Source organism: Staurois parvus, unplaced genomic scaffold (assembly GCF_062004578.1).
Source record: "Staurois parvus isolate SC_StPar_1 unplaced genomic scaffold, SC_StPar_1.0 ptg002864l, whole genome shotgun sequence".
Lineage (NCBI taxonomy): Eukaryota > Metazoa > Chordata > Amphibia > Anura > Ranidae > Staurois > Staurois parvus.
The window spans coordinates 825,718-843,737 of record NW_028320660.1 but is presented as its reverse complement, the minus strand read 5'-3'; the positions used below and the strand labels follow the sequence as shown (position 1 = coordinate 843,737).

The 18,020-nt window shown below is 43.8% G+C and overlaps 1 protein-coding gene across 3 annotated transcripts in view; it reads right to left on the bottom strand.

Annotated features, from left to right (window-relative positions):
* The window catches only part of LOC149429014 (tropomodulin-3-like), a 100,163-nt gene extending 83,210 nt beyond the window's left edge, over positions 1-16,953 (bottom strand). For 2 of the 3 annotated variants that reach the window (XM_089666827.1, XM_089666829.1), the window contains exon 1: positions 16,836-16,953. The gene's annotated coding sequence lies outside the window, so the exon portion shown is untranslated. The remainder of the gene's footprint in view (positions 1-16,835) is intronic. The other variant, XM_089666828.1, reaches the window with a different exon arrangement.
* Positions 16,954-18,020: the final 1,067 nt, after the last annotated feature.

Below are 18,020 nucleotides of genomic sequence, written 5' to 3'. Positions count from 1 at the left end.
CCAGAATAAAACAGATGGATCCTCCCATAGTGTAGTAAGTTTATTATACCATAGGAACATCACATGTATAATAAAAAAGCACTCACGTAGCAGCCAGTCCACATTAAACCCTCATGCTCTCAAATGAGGATATGTGTATCCTCATTTCGGGTGGGACTTGCACAAACCTCTGTGTATGAAGTCGCACAGATGTCTTACAAGTCACACCTGAAGTCGCACTGACATCTGAATTTGAAATTGTGTGACTTCAAGTGAAGTCGCACAATTTCAAAGTCGTATTCAGTGTGAACCCAGGCTAAACGCGGAGCTTAAAATATGCCTCTAAACATCCTAATGTGCATGGACACACAGGATGACACTGAGCTGCTTCTACAGGCAAAACTCCCGTTGAAGCAAAGTTTTTTTTAAGCAGGCCATAGATGGTTTGACTCTCAGCTGGTTCAGCAGGGACTGGCCGAGATTCAATCCATGTGTGGGTAGGCTGATTGGACCGACTTAGGTACAATCAGCATGTTGAATTTTCAGGATGGAAATATTGCCAGCGGCTATAGCCGTTCGCAAAAACCACTGTGAGGGATTCCCCCATCAACAATGGCTGTGTTGATAGGGGAATCAAACCACGGATTGCATGAAAGAAAATCGCATCATCTATGGCCTGCCTTAAGCCTGGTACACAGGGTCCGAATATTGTCCGGTTCAACATAAACTGGCCGCCATTCGGCCCATGTGTATAGCCGCCTGTCCGACAGAAGCTAGCTGAACATCCGGCTTCTGTAGAACAGGCATGCCAGAAAAACATCTGCTGATCTGCATCCAATCAGCACTCGCAGCTGGCTGCGAGAGTGGACCGGTGTGTTCTGGCGGAGGGCAGTCTCCCTTTCACAACACAATAGCTCCTCAGCTGGGTGATCGCTGCATTAAAATCGCATTGTTCGTATTGTTAGCTCCTCCTGAGCTTATAGCGTGTACCAGGCAAAAGTCTCACGTATTCCCCACCATGCTTTCAATTTTTTGAACAGTAGTGAACAAGATATGATTTGTCTGTCAAGAATATCAACTATGAGCCTAGCAGGCTACTATAGCAGGCAGCTTTCACTTACCATCACAACTGACAGGGATCAGTGGTGTTAAAGACAGCTGAACAGATTTCAGGAATGATTACAGCCTACACCTTTACATTATTGTAAGCAGATCTGTAGTAATACTTTCACAGAAGACAAAAATAGACATAAGAAATTCTTCAGCTACATCTGGCTCTCTATCATCCTACTAACCAAAAAAAGTCATCTGCCAGATTAACTTGTCTTTCCTGCTGGAACAAGAGTCACCACTAGTGTAACGTCATATTTTTCTATTATCCCGGCCTAACTGGAATATTTTGACATTAGAATGTGACCCACAGGATTTAACCGTCTCAGGTATTTTGACATTTTGCTCTAAAACAAATGATCATTGTAACAACATGGTAACCCTGCACTACTCTGATCACCTTCACCCAACTATAACCTCTTTCACAATGACTACACTAAAGATGGCCATAAACCAGCAGAATTTCATTAAAACATTTAGTTTTAGGAACATTTGTTTGATTTTTTTTTAATGGTTAGTGGGGTCAAATCAACATTCATTTTCATCCACAGTGATGGGAAAATTCAAAGGTGAAGGATGGAAAATTTTTCTCAAACAGAGCAAAAACAAAGTAGAACTATAGGCACCGTATAATTTATTTATAGTAATGGTGGGTTATAACCCCTGTCAGTTTATTTTTTGCCATCTGTATCCCATTGGGGAGATATAACTTCACTTCCTGTCCCATAGCCAAAACAGGAAGTGAGAGAAAATTACTGCAAATTAGGAAAAATCCTTGGCAACCCCCAGGTCTCCATAACGAGTGCGCCCATTGGAAGATTTCCCCTCTATTACGCAGGTCTCCATAACGAGTGTGCCCATTGGAAGATCTCCCCTCTATTACGCAGGTCTCCATAACGAGTGTGCCCATTGGATGATCTCCCCTCTATTACGCAGGTCTCCATAACGAGTGCGCCCATTGGAAGATCTCCCCTCTATTACGCAGGTCTCCATAACGAGTGTGCCCATTGGAAGATCTCCCCTCTATTACTCAGGTCTCCATAACGAGTGCGCCCATTGAAAGATCCCCCCTCTATTACGCAGGTCTCCATAACGAGTGCGCCCATTGGAAGATCTCCCCTCTATTACACAGGTCTCCATAACGAGTGCGCCCATTGGAAGATCTCCCCTCTATTACGCAGGTCTCCATAACGAATGCGCCCATTGGAAGATTTCCCCTCTATTACACAGGTCTCCATAACGAGTGTGCCCATTGGAAGATTTCCCCTCTATTACACAGGTCTCCATAACGAGTGTGCCCATTGGAAGATTTCCCCTCTATTACACAGGTCTCCATAATGAGTGTTCCCATTGGAAGATTTCCCCTCTATTACACAGGTCTCCATAACTAGTGTGCTCATTGGAAGATTTCCCTTCTATCACTTTTCTGGGGACAACTCAAATTGGAGGTTTTTTTACTTTCACTTTTAATACTAATGGTAAACAGGACATAGAGAGAGAGAGTGAATCTCCCTAAATGGGGGAAAGACAGCAATAAAAACCTGACAGGGGGTCTAAGCAATCTCCACTATATCCAAAACTTAAAAAAAAGAAGAAGTTGTGCCTTTAGTTATACTTTACTTTCTAACAGTGAAAGTCATTTTTGTTTGGGAAAGTCCATTCACTCCAAATTCAAATGTATAAAAAAAAATTTGTCAAGCCATCGAATGTACTGGAGAATTTTCATACGAATGTTCGTACCAACGTTCATTTGAAAATCTACTAGTATATCGCCAGCTTAACATGTCCAGTCTATCATTAAAGCCCAACTCCTGGAATTAGACAAAATCTATTCTTGCAGTGGGATGCCCACACCACAAGGGTTTACGTTTGCTAGGTCTACAAGAAACTAAGAGGCTGCCTTTACTTACTTTACCTCGGCTTTGGCCAACAAGGATAGGATTTTTGTCTATTACCAAGATAGAGAGGTGAGCTATAAAATATGGGGTTGCAGAGCCAAAGTTTACCATCCACTGCCTTATTAAGTCCAGCTATATTTTCATTGGTGTCATCAATACAAGCTGCATCCCTAAGGCTGCATTCACACCTAAGAGTAGGGATTTACTGGCATTTTTCATTTGAGAGTTTTTGAACATTTTTAGAAGTGTATTACAATCGTTTTAGAAGTGTATTACAAGCATTTTACAGTTTCAGGCGTTTTTGTTTAGTCAATAGAAAGCACTAGAGGGAAGAGAGGGGGAAGAAAATCAGGGGTGGAGAGTTGCTCTTTAAGCAGAAAATGCGCAACAAAATGCTCGTAAAGTACTCAAGCCACATGTTTTCAGGTGTTTCTTTTGAAGTTTATGGAGCCAAAAAACGCTTTTAATCTGCCAAAAGCCCATGTACGTTTTTGAGCGACAAGCATTTTGCTTCAGGCAACAAAACGCTCATATGTGAATAAGGGCTATTGAAATGAAGGGGATTTGGCTTGCTGAGCGTTTTAGAGCTACAAGCTTCAAGCAGAAAATCGCTCAGGTATGAATGGGGTCTGTGAAACACCAGCAACAACTGCCCAAATTCAACACCTCAGCCAACTGTTAACTGTTGTAGTTCCTAACACACAGAGACCACAGATTTAGTCATCAGTAGAAGAAAAGTATCTCCTCCATCCCATCTTCCTGAAAGGCTTCCTTACATTTCTGAATGGAACAGGTAGTACATTGGCCTATACAGCCAAGCAAGCTACAATATTATATCTATGAGGCCCTCACAGATACCACCAACTAAGGCTTTTTCTCACAGTAAACATTTTGATTGGACAGGTAAGAAAAATGGTCTGCACATAACTTGATAACATGTCTTATAAGGCAGTGCCAGGGGAATCTGAAGTGAGTCTTCCTCACGCTCTAAAGACAAACACAAGCCTACATCTTGGGTGCCAAATTCAACTGCAAGAACCTGCTAGAAGACCTAGATACCTGAAGGTGGTAGGATTGTGCCTGCAAGTCCAACCACCTTCTACTATCTATGGTCACTTTAAGGGTGCCCACAAACAAGTCTACAGGATGCCTCCAGTCCTACACAGCATCTATTGAGTGGGGGGAAGGCATCAACCAGGAACTTCAGCTATCCTACCCCCAACATCATTGTTCCCCCTGAAATAATTGCTGCTTCATTGTTCTCTTCAACAACAGGAACAACTGATTTATGGACCTGCCAACCTGATCTCATTGTCTGAGGGTGGTCGGAGGTAACCAATGCACCAGCACTGCCATTTCAATTCTGTTTTCTGCTATACATGTACCAAACCTGACAAATCTTGTGTGCACTTTGAGAAGATAACGTTCTATAATTAATTGTAACCTATAAATCCTAAATATAAGTATGGTACCTATTATCTATTGTTTTGATTTTCTACTGTCTAACAGACAAGCACCACGATTCATGACGTTACTACGACATTAAATAAGTTAAACATCCGGTCATCTTTGCCGTGGGGATTGATTGGGAGTTTGTTTGTACAGCGATGTTTCATACCTGGTACCTTGTAAGTGCAATTTTGTTTTAATAAAAGTTTTTAGTTATGTTTTACACTATGGATAGCTTTTTTACTTCCCATATGTCACAAATGGATGCCTGATACATCGAGAGAGGGTGTTCTCTAAGAACCGAGATTTAAGGAGTCATATCTGATGGTGTGGAGGGAGCTGTGACCGACGTTATCTGAAATCCTCGAGTTGTTTTTGACTACTCAGTAAAATGGGGGTCAAACACATCTGGTAAGCCTTTTTTGAGCACGGTGTGGGGTGACACATTTGCATGTGTTGACAACACGGTTTCACCATTCCACCACTTGAAGAGTATCCAGTTATTCTATAGAAGATTTTCATAAGGAGACGGGACTTTCATAGATGAACTTTCTATTTATTTATTAGCATGGGATATATACACTATTTATTTACGAGTATCAAATATTTAATAATGAAATACATCTTTTGTTTATTTACATTTTCACGTGGTATTAGTTAGGTATTCACTTTTTTTTTTTGAGTGCTACACTGTTTTATTGTTAAAGTTAAATATCGGACATTAAAGCAGTAGGCCAATTGCTTACGAATTACATTTTTACATTTGTTGATACTTAGTCATACTTTGAGGATCTACACCAGTCATTCTCAACCAGGGTTACACAGAATACTAGAGTTCCTCCTGAGGTTGCAAAGGGTTCGTTGAGTAGCACAGTGGCTAAATGGCTAGCACTTCCGCCTGGCAGTACTAAGGTCGTTGGTTCGAATCCCAACCATGGCACCACCTGCCTGGAGTTTATATGTTCTCCTTGTGACTGCGTGGGTTTCCTCCGTATACTCCGGTTTCCTCCAACACTACAAAGACATGCTGGTAGGTTAATTGGATCCTGTCTACATTGGCCCTAATATGTGTATGTATTAATGTAAGTTAGGGACTTTAGATTGTAAGCCCCTGGAGTGTTAGGGACTGATGTGAATGCACAATATATATGTAAAGTGCTGCGTAAATTGACAGCACTATAGAAGTACCTGTAATAAAATAAAATAAAAAAATAAAAAAAATGGTGAGCAATGGCAAACTGCCCTCTTGTCTTAGGGTGCCTGTATAATTCTAGGGCCAATATCACCTGGTGTCAGTGGTGTAGGACCAGTGGAGTCTCTCCCCTCATATAAATAAACTCCAATACCAATGATTTCCTTATATGTCTAGAAGGGTGACATTTTTCCCACTGACCCCAGTATAAGGGAGCCCGTTTCCTACTAACCACCAATGTAAGGGACAACCACCATGACCACCAATGTTAAGGGGTTCTTCTCCCACTGACCCCAATGTAAGGGGCTCCTTCTCCATTGACCACTATTGTGAGGGAAGGGCTTCACTGACCTTCAATTTGAGGGAACACTAAATTTTTCACTGTCTACTTTTCTTTTCAGGCTGGTATTATTCTTCTCATATTATTTTTATAATGGATACTGTACAGTGTTGAGAAATGGGGATTAAAAGGATGATCCTCCTTGGTGTCATGTCTAGGTACACCAGACCTGAAAATGATTTTGACGTTTTCTCCAAGGCAAAAAGTTTGAGAAAGGTTGGTCTAGACTATTTTCAACATAACCTCCAAAGAATTTTAATAGATGCACCTTAAAAATGTGCTGCTTTAGACAAGCAAACTTGAGTCACAGCACAATGTGCAATGCTGATAGAATTCACTGATGTTCTTTTTAACTGGTTAGCTTGTAAAATGTGGTTTCCAGTGTGCCTATAAAAACTTGTTGAATCCACATTCCCTAATAAAACTCATTACATAACAAAAAAAAAAAAACCCTAAAAAAAAGCTAAAACGCAAAGCGGTAGTAAGAGGTGAGGTCTCTGCATGTATGGAAATAACAACAGGCTGCAACAAAGGAGTGTCATTTGTCATAACAGCTGAAAAGGATAAGATCTTCCTTGCAGCAAGCTGTATTCAAAGACATGTTCAACAGGCTGAACTGCTGACAGAGATAAGAGCAGCACCTATCTATGGAATTACTGTGATCAGCACTTTCTTGTTTGGGCCTCATGCACACTGGATGTTATATAAACGCCAGCAACTTCAACTGTAGAATGCCATATTATAAACCAGTTTTGTCATGTTTTTCAGTGTTTACGGTGTTTTTCAGCATTAAAGCATTTTTACAGCAGCAAGAGCTGAAAAACTCCTCTTCAAATGCAGTAGTTCTGGGATTTTTCCAGCCTTAAAACACCCCTGGACAAAAAATGCCGATAAAAGCCTATGTTTGCATGGACACATAGGATGATATGCTGGGGAGTTTACGGACTATGGAAAAAAACCGCCTGACACCCAAAACAGCAGCTGTAAAAACACCTAGTGTGCATGAGGCCTTAAAGTTGATGTTTATTATATTTTTATGCACAAAACACATTAGTTATGTGTAATGGTGTATATTCCTTGTACTGTAGGCGCCATGTGTGCCCTCACAGCTGTCAAATATTGCCTTGAGTGGGTATCTTCCAATGCTGCAGGGCTTACCAGCAGCTTATGCCAGTGTCAGTCACTCACCCCTTCTCACCTCTCTGCCATTCAGAGACCTCATATTATTAATGACCCAAATGCAATGTGTTCTGTGAATGAGGAGGACCTATCTAAATGGTGGAGGGCAGAAGGGGATGGGCAAGTGACTGAGCTCGTCACAATAGCATCGGCTGCTGTTAGGGCTCGTTCACACTTGGCTGTTTTACCAACGCTTGCCAAACGCCCCTATAGCGTTTGGCAAGCGTTGGTCCGGTGTTTGCGGAGTGTTTAACGCTCGGCAAACGCTCCGCAAACGCCGCATGCGCGGTTTAGCGGCGGTTGCTAGGCGTTTGCCGAGCGTTAATAACGCCCCACAAACGCCTATAATGCAATTTGAGTGGTGTTACCGCTCTGCAAACGCCCTGCAACCGCGTCGCAACCGCACCGCAAACGCCGGCTGGGCGTTTGCGGAGCGGCACCATAGACGAGAATAGGAGGCTTCAAAGCCTCCTGACTCGACCAGAGGCATCCGTTTTGCCGCGACGCAAACGCTCCCGTTAGAACAGCACCATGTGCTGTAATGTGAAGAATTGGCAGAGGCGTTTGGGAAGCGGTAAAAACGCTTCCCAAACGCCTCTCTGCCGCCTGCACACAACGCTAGTGTGAACGTAGCCTCAAAGTATATGTGAACTCTCACCTTGCAAGACAACACATTCAGTTTAAGATAGAAACCAAAAGCAAAACATTTGTGTATGGATATAAAAAATATTTACATCTCTTTTCCCTTTTTTATAAGTGATCACATACCCTCTGTTCTCAGCTGCACAAGGAGCGCAGAAAGGTGGGGGAGCAGAAACAACGTACACTGGTCTTCTCAATGAAGGGGTGTGTCAGAACACATTTGACCATTGGAGGAGAGCAGGCTGAGATTTCAACACAGCTAGAGAACTGACCATGCGGTGCTCCCCTGCCTACTGTGGTCAGTTTTTAGGGCACTTTCATACCTAACACAGTGGGATGCAGTTGGATGCATTTTGGACTACATTCCAACTGCATAGACAGTCCACAATCCAGGTTATCATATGGGCATAGTTTACACCATTTCTGTGCTGTGCAGCGCAGAAAAGTACAGCATGCTGCATTTTTTTTGCACCACAAATGTGCAGAAACAGATGCAAATGCACTGCAACGGATCACAGTGCACATAGAAGGCCAAGGGAAGAAAGAAGAAGGAAGCAACCTCACAGATCAAATGCAGATAGGAAAGCGCGCATCACCTGCATGCATAGGTACAAAGAAAAAACACAGTTTCTGGTGTGAATGGGCCCTTAATAGGAAAGCAGAGGAACTGGTAGGAGCACCAGGGATTTCAAACAAAGAAAGCAATACAAAGAACAGGATATGTTTTCATACAAGTACATGGTATAGCAGACACATATCAAGAATATGAAATGTTGGGTTTACATATTCTTTAACTCCTGCAGCACCGGAAGACAGCCACTCAGGGCAATCTCCAGTGGCATGAAGGAAGGGGCATGATATACACATCATTACAGGTAACTAATGTGTATGGAGCTGTATCCCAAAAAAACCCCAAAAAAAAACATTAAACTTCCTTCAAGAAATCACACATGGGCGTCAATAAGGAATGACCCAGCCCGCAGCTTACTGGAGCACAAAAAAAGGAGTTTGGGTTAGAGATGAGTTCGGAGGATGCCTGAGCTCATCCCTAGACCCCAGTACTTCAAAGTATGCCAACTACAGATGAGCCGATAGTTGTATGAGTCACACCTATCCCTATTATCTAGTACATATAGAAAACATATCATTACTCCCAATTTGACATTTGGGTGGGTGCGGGTACGTGTCCCCAAATCCACACTGTCAGCATTCAGGAAAGCGCACCCACTCGGCTGTCAAATTGGAAGAAGCAGCAGCTGTGTCCGTGCAGTCACTGCGCCCCAATTAACATGAATGGGACTGTCTGCATGCAGATGAATGGAACACGGTGAATGGAACACCTGTGCATCCCATTCAGGCGTAACGTGGCCCTCACATAGGTATACACTTAAGGACGCCCATGTGAATGAGGCCTTATTGCTTCTTTACAATGCTGCAGAGCAGTGTTGGATTGCAGCCAGGGTATAATCTGCATGGAGGCTGTGATATCACCTTATCTGAATGAGCTTTATCCAGGTGTTCCAGTTCCCTGCCACAATGTAAAAATGTGCTGGGCGTCTGTCCAAGCTGGCATGTGTCTATGAATAAGGCAATGACATTAGACTGTAAGTTGTTCTACATTAATGACTGATATACAATATATTGCCAAACGTATTGGGACACCCCTGCAAATCATGTGATTCAGGTGTTCCAATCACCTCCATGGCCACAGGTGTATAAAATCAAGCACCTAGGCATGCAGACTGCTTCTACAAACATTTGTAAAAGAATGGGTCGCTCTCAGGAGCTCAGTGACTTCAAGCGTGGTACCGTGATAGGTTGCCACCTGTGCAATAAGTCCATCCGTGACATTTCCTTCCTACTAAATATTCCACGGTCAACTGTTAGTTGTATTATAACAAAGTGGAAGAAACTGGGAACAACAGCAACTCAGCCATGAAGTAGTAGACCACGTAAAATGACAGAGCGGGGTCAGCGCATGCTGAAGTGCACAGTGCATAGAAGTTGACAACTGTCTGCAGAGTCAATAAAAAAAGAGCTCCAAATTTTGTGTGGCCTTCAGATTAGCGCAACAACATAGAGAGCTCCATAGAATGAGTTTCTATGGCCGAGCAGCTACATCCAAGCCTTACATCGCCAAGTGCAATGCAAAGAGTCGGATACAGTGGTGTAAAGCACGCCGCCACTGGATCTAGAGCATGTTCTCTGGAGTGATAAATCATGCGTCTCTCTCTTGCGGGTGCCAGAAGTACAGTACTTGTCTGACTGCATTGTGCCAAGTGTAAGATTTGGTGGTGGGGGGGGGTTTATGGCGTGGGGTTGTTTTTCAGGGGTTGGGCTTAGCCCCTTAGTTCCAGTGAAGGGAACTCTTACGGTGTCAGCATACCAAGACATTTTTTGGACAATTTCATGCTCCCAACTTTATTGGAAAAGTTAGGGGATGGCCCCTTCCTATTCCAACATGACTGCACACCAGTGCACAAAGCAAGGTCCATAAAGACATGGATGAGCGAGTTTGGGGTGGAGGAACTTGACTGACCTGCACAGAGTCCTGACCTCAACCCCATAGAACACCTTTGGGATGAATTACAGCACAGACTGTGAGCCAGACCTTCTCGTCGGACATCAGTGCCTGACCTCACAAATGCGCTTCTGGAAGAATGGTCACACATTCCCATAGACACCCTCCTAGACCTTGTGGACAGAATAGTTAAGGATGTTATAACTGCAAAGGGCGGGCCAACTCAATATTGAACCCTACGGACTAAGACTGGGATGCCATTAAAGTTCATGTGTAAAAGCAGGCGTCCCAATACTTTTGGCAGTATAGTGTATATACAGCCCCAAAGTCTCTGTGGAAAATGATGTTACTATGAACAAGTTTTTTGTAGCTCAGACGCCCATACCAAGTTTAGTAGCATCACTATGTGCCAGTAATCGTGACAACAACACTATGACACCACACCTGAGAACTAGGAACACACACATTTGCGCATTTCTAGCTCTCTGCTGCAAAGTTAACAATCTCACAGTAAGGGGCATGTTTCATGTGGACTCAGCACAGTAGCTTAGCGGTTAACACTTCTGCCTTGCAGCACTGAGGACCCCAAATCAAATCCCAGTCAAGACATTATCTGTATGGAGTTTGCATGTTCCCCATGTGTGGATTTACTCTGGGTACTCTGTTTTCCATGCACACTACAAAGAAATGCTGGACGGTTAATTAGTTCCTGTCCTAATGTATGTATGTAGATAGGAACCTCAGAATGTAGGCTCCCTAAGGGCAGGAAATGCTATGAATGTACAGTATATAAAGTACTGTGTAAATTGTTGGCACTTTAAATAGTTGTAATAAATAATGTCAACTTAAATAAGCATATTGTGGTAGCATAAAATAACTAAAATGATCATGTTATAATAAAACATCAGTAAAAACATATCCTCTAGCTGCAAATACCCCCTAGGGATCGCCATCCGTAGTTACTCTAAGGGGTCATTGAGAAGTATGATGCTTAAGGTTTACTACTTACAGCATCTGGGGATCTATACCACAAGCTGGTGCCCAATCCCCCCCCCCCTTTTTATGCTTTCCCCTGTATATTGATATTTGTATTACTATTATATTATTTTTTTTTTTATATTAGTGCATTATAAATTGATTTGAGTTGTTTATAATTTTATTGTTGTACTATTATATATTGATATACAGTATGTACGATGTGCCTTGTTTTGCTGATCTAAGGATGTTTACAAAAAATCTTCAATTAAACATTACAGAGCAATTAAAAAAGGCATCTTCTTCATTGCATGATCATAACAATGTAACATACAAGCCAACAAATAAACCTGCATAGAAAGATAAACATCACGTCTACAAACAATAAAAGAAACACAAAGTTGCCAATTGATGAAACAAAGTAACACATTTTTATGATTTGCAGTGTGGAGAAGAGTGTATTACATAATACAGACATGTGTCCCGCATACTGTAGAGAGCAGATACAGAGACTGCAATGAATCATACACAGAGCTCATAGAGTCCACACACCCCAATGAGAGGCACTGCTCCTCCCTGCTGTTTAAATGTCTGCTCCTTACAATACAAACACTGCACTACAGACCACAACCTATACAGACTAGATCCTCTACTGTCTAAATACTATCTATATATTATAAAGGTCCAGTATATTGGTATACACAGGAAATAGATAATATATATAATAGACAGTATATTAGATCTTCTATAGCCTACATCCTATTCAGACTAGATCTCCTAAAGACTAAAGGGTTGATTTACTAAAGTCTGTGCACTGCAAGTACAGTTGCTCTAGATCTAAAGGGAACATGCAAGGACAATTAAAAAACACTGCCTTTTTGCTTTCACATGATTGGATGATAGAAAATGGCAGTGCTTCCCCTCAGATCTAGCACAACTGCACCTGCAGCGCACAGATTATTCGCCTTTCATAAATCAACCCTGCTGACCCTAGGTTCACACCTAAGCATTTTTCGCAGCGTTTTGCAGAAACGTACTACAGTCCATTTAACATGATTTCCTATGGGACATGTTCACATCTCCGTGTTTTCACCCGATGCATTTTTTGGAAAAGGTCAGGGACTTATTTGAACGCAAAAAGTTGCATTTTTGGTTCTAAAGACTTCAATGGAAACACTGCAGAAAAGCATGTGGTGCGATTTTGCAGCGTTCTAAATCTGCCTAGCAACAAGAACAAAAAAAAATGCAAAATGCATCAAAAACGTAATGCAGAACGCACTGCAGAAACGGATCAAACACAAACTGCATAGGTGTGAACCTAGCCTTAAATCTTCCACACACCACAATCTATATAAACCCCAGCATAGGTGTCAGTGGATGCAATAATAACCTCCAACATACAGTCATGGTAAAAATATTTGCACGCCTGCATTTGTCAGACAATGTACACCTTCACCCAGAAAATTGATACAATCACAAACGTTTAGGCATTCTCATGTTTCTTTCTTTTGTTTGTATTGGTATGACACAAAAAAAAGTGGAGAAACAAAAAGCCAAATCTGACATTCCACGCAAAACCCCAAAAATGGACTGGACATAATTTTTGGCACCTTCTCAAAATTGTAAGAAATAATTGCATTCCAAGTTTGTGATGCTCCTGTAATTTGTAATTAAATTCGTCTGTATCAATTAACAGGTGCTGACAATATAGAAATCACACCGGCAACTAGTTACAATGGTGAGAAATTGACTCAACCTTTCTTTTGTGTGTCTTTGTGCTCCACATGAAGCATGGAGAAGAGAAAGAGCAGCAAAGAGAACTGCAGCTAATCTCCCTGGACGTGGATGAAAGAGAAAAATTGATCAAAGATTGCAATGAAGGATTGTTATAATGGTGGATAAAGAACCTCGGTCCACTTCCACACAAATTCAAGCTGACCTTCAGGCACAGGGTACAACTGTCAGCTCGCACTCTAGTTTGCCAAAATCTAACTGAGGAAGCAAAAATCCTTTTGGGAGAAGGTGCTGTGGACAGCAGAAACAAAATGAAAGTTTTTTTGTAAAGCCCATCATTCTACTGTTTTCAGAAAAAGCAATGAGGCCTTTAAAGAAAAGAATACAGTCCCTACAGTCAATCATGGTGGAGGTTCACTGATGTTTTGGGGTTGCATTGCTGCTTCAGGCACTGGATGTCTTGACCCTGTGCATGGCATTATGAAATGTGAAGACTACCAGACAATTCTGGGGTGCAATATAGGAACCTCTGTCAGAGGTCATGGGACTTACAGCAAGACAATGACCCAAAGCACACGTCAAAAAGCAGCCAGAAATGGTTTCAGACAAAGCGCTGAAGCGTACTGAACTGGCCAGCAACGAGTCCAGATCTCAATCCCATAGAGCTCCTGTGGAGAGATCTCAAAACAGCAGTTGGGAAAAGGAACCCTTCCAATCTGAGAGACCTGGAGCAGTTGGAGAAAGAAAAGTGGTCCAAAATTCCAGAAGTGTGGTGTAAGAAACTCATTGATGGTTACAGGAAGCGATTGATTTCAGTTATTTTTTCCAAGGGGTATACTACCAACTTTTTTGTCATACCAATATAAACATGAGAATGTCGAAACATTTGTAATTGCAACAATTTGCTGGGTGAAGTGGTGCATTATCTGACAGAAATGCAGGGGTGCAAAAAATTTTTGGTCATGACTGTAGGTGTCAGTGGACTAATTATTGGCCCCCAACATTGGTACTGGTGACTGCAATAATAATTCCCGATGCTGGTGTCAGCGGATGCAATAACCCCCCCCCCCTCCTCCAATCATTGGTGGTCATGGCAGTGAAACAGAACCTCTTCCACACCCCCTAACTGCATTGGTGATCATGGCAGCAATCACTTATCTATCACACGTCCCTGTCCTGCTCTCCCCAGGATGGGACTTCAGTCCTACAGGGGTTGGAAATAACTCCTCCCATGGTACAGTCTTTCAGTGCCGGGTACTGAGCACAGACAGAATCCTGCTGTCACTCTGCTATGTATATGGTGTCCAACAGCCTGTAGCATGTATTGGGCCAGGACCTTAGGATTCTCTTAAGTCCAGATCATAAACTGGCCATACATATTACAATCTGGTTGTGCAGTCTCTACACCAATCAGGCAGAACATTATGACCACCCAGCATAACTCATTAAGGCACAGATTCCACTACACCTTTGAAGGTATGCTCAGGTATTGGGCACCAAGCCATCAGTAGCAGATTTAAAGTAGGACTATAGAGAAAATCTTTTTTTTTTTTGTATAGAGCAGGGGAGGGTTATAACCCGTCAGATTTCTTTTTTCGCCATATAGGTCCCATTTCGGAGATTTCCCTTCACTTCCTGTCCCATAGACTAACAGGAAGTGAGAGGGATTCCCTGCAAATTAAAAGGAATCCCTTTGGGACCCCCAGGTCACCAGAACAGTGTGCCCATTGGAAGATTTGCCCTCTATTACCTTTCTGGGGACAACCCAAAATTTGACATTTTTGGCATGGGCAGTAAGCCCATGTAGTGCAGGCACAGCTCCACTACATGGTTCAAAAACATTTTTGCCCAGATTTCTGCTTTAAGTCCTGTAGATTACTAGACAAGACCTCCATGGATTAGACTTGTTTTTCCAGCACAGATGCTGGAATGGATTGAGATCTGGAGAAAATGGAGGCCAAGTCAACATCTTGGATTCATTGTTGTGTTCCTCAAACCATTCTTGAATTCATCATACCAGACCACCTTCTGCCATTGTGGTTCAGTGCTGGTGCTCATGTATGCATGGGGCAGCATGAGGAATCTGACTGGTCTGCAGCTACACAGCACCATACACAAACTGCAATGCACTGCGTGTTCTGACACCTCTCCATTGGAACTAGCATTAAATCCATACTAAAGGCTTACATTTTTTTTAAATAACAAACATGTCTATACTTACCTGCTGTGTGCAGTGATTTTGCACAGAGCAACCCCGATCCTCCTCTTCTCGGGTCCCCCGCTGGCCCCTCCCTCCTGTGGGGTGCCCCCACTGCAAGGAGCTTGCTATGGGGGCACCTGCTGCTCTGTGTGTCCATTTACACATGAAGCCGTGGCTCGGCCCCGTCTCTTCTATCTTCTCATTGGCTCACTGGCTGAGACTGACAGCAGCTGGAGTCAATGGCTCCCGCTCTGTCTCAGCCAATGAGGGAGTCCCGGGATAGCTGAGACTCCAGTGCACTTCGCTGGATCAAGAGGGGGCTTATGTGAGTATTAGTTGGGGGGGGGGGGGTGCTGTACACAGAAGGTTTTTTACCTGCATGCATAGAATGCCCTATCTTGACTTGTACCTACAAGTAAGTGTACAATCTTTTAGATTGTAAGCTCCAAGGATCAGGCCCTCCTAACCCTTTTGGATTGAACTGTATTGTTGCTGTATTCTCTCCCGTTATATTGTAAAGCGCTGAGCAGACTGTTGGCGCTGTATAAATCCTGTATAATAATAATCAGGCGTACCTGTAGGTACAATAACTATCTCCTAAACCTGCACCGTTTAGGAGATAATCACATGGGCACTATCTGATGACGTCACCTGCGCAGCGCCGTTCTGCATTTAGGGCATTCGGGATGCTGCTGAACGCAGGCAAGTCTGTCACAATATGCAGGTATGCACACACTAGCACATGATGGGATAGACCTGCAGGGGGCACAGTTTTTTATTTTTGGTCCCTGAGCTCCTTTGGTGGGACTCACATGCACAGGATCGCCCCGCCAAGTCATTTTACTAAGACTAACTTTTTCATCCATTTTATCTGCAGTAGCTCCTCTGTTGGATGGGACTACACATGCCAGTCCTCGCTCCCTATGTGCATCAATACGATTGGCCGCCCATGACCCTGTCCCTGGTTCTCCTTCCTTGGACCACTTTTGGTCGAGTCCTGACCACTGCAAACTGGGATTGTCCCACAAGAGGTGCAGTTCTGGAGTTGCTCTGACCCAGACATCCAGCCAGTACAATCTGTCCATCAGTCGGTCAAATCCTCACACTTGCCCATTCTTTTGCTATTACCTTCAGGGATAACATGTTCACTTGCTGCCTAATATATCCCATAATATATCCCACCCACTTTCAGATGTCACTGTAACAAGGAAATCCATGTCATTCACTTTACCTGTCAGTGGTCATAATGTTATGGCTGATCGGCGTGTACAATGTACAGGTCTATGTCACCACCCCACACAATCTGTATCCAATCAGGCAGATCCCTGAACTACCGTCCAATCAGATTGTACAGTGTGTGTCCAGCTGTACACAGCCCAGATCTACAGCAACAAGGACCCCCGAGGAACTACAAATCCCAGCAAGCCAACCTGCTGAGCCTTGTAGTTCCACAGCAGCACTGCCTCTACAGGTGACCCCCTATCCCCGCAGTGAGCCCGGGCTGTCCGCACACTTCCTGGACCGGAGACTCCGCGGGTGGTAGAGAAGTTCTTCCTCCAACATAACACAGCGACCCACCGCTCCTCCCTTCCTTCACCGACCCCCCTGACACCTACCGTATGCTCCTACCTGTCCGCCCCGAGTCCCGGCTCTGCTGCCAGGAAGCCGCCAGCACCCACCAACTACTCACGCCGCTCACTCGGGCTCACACACTGCGCATGCGCAGACACTCCCTGGAGGCTGGGCGCGGAGGAGACTGGGAGTTGTAGTGAGTCAGTCAGTGAGCAGGAATGTGTGTGACTGGGGTATGCTGTGTTCTCACTGACTAAACACAAGTCCTGTGTGTACAGGGACAATAGGAGTCTATATACACACAGTCCTGTGCGGCAGGTACAGACACACTTCATAAAATGCTGGAAGACGAGGGTGCCATAAAAAATGCAGTCAATTATCTAGTAATAATAACTCTACAAAGTGCATACATAGAGATAAGTACATTTTCACCTTTAAGGCCCCCTTCATGCTCTAGCTATTAGGAATTATAGGCAGAAACAGCGTGAGTCTACCCATGATTCCGAATCGCACAGCAAAACGAATAGCACGCACTTGGCATGTGACAATTGTAGCAGAACGTGTGTAGGGCCGGATCTAGCCTGTCCGATATGGGGGTGCAGTAAAAAATGTCACAGGGCAGAAGAAAGGGGACACTTCTGGCAGGGCACAGGACAGGGGTCACAGCCGGCAGGGCAGGGGTCACAGTCGGCAGGGCACAGGGCAGGGGTCACAGCCGGCAGGGCACAGGGCAGGGGTCACAGTCGGCAGGGGACAGGGGTCACAGCCGGCAGGGCAGGGGACAGGGTTCACAGCTGGCAGGGCAGAGGACAGGGGTCACAGCCGGCAGGGCACAGGACAGGGGTCACAGCCGGCAGTGAACAAAATGCGATATCTCCTGCGCTCCAGGACCCAGACCGGTGGTGAGTAGATGGAACAAACTCCAAAAAAGGAAGGAACCACCGAAATAGACAAGGTCGTGCAGCTCCACACCAAGGCTGGGGAAGCCCAAACGAAACTGTGAGGAAGAACAACAAGAAGAAGCGCACCAACCTTGCACATTACCTCAGTAACCAAAATTTATTAAATAAAAGAATGGTACTCACAAACAGCAAATAAAAACAGGCATGTAAGTCCTTAAAGGGACTTTAAAGGCAAGATGCAAATGCGAATCCCATCATGGAGGAAGCCACTCAGTACAGGTGACGCGTTTCGAAGGACAAGCCTTCTTCCTCAGAGCTGACTGGGCA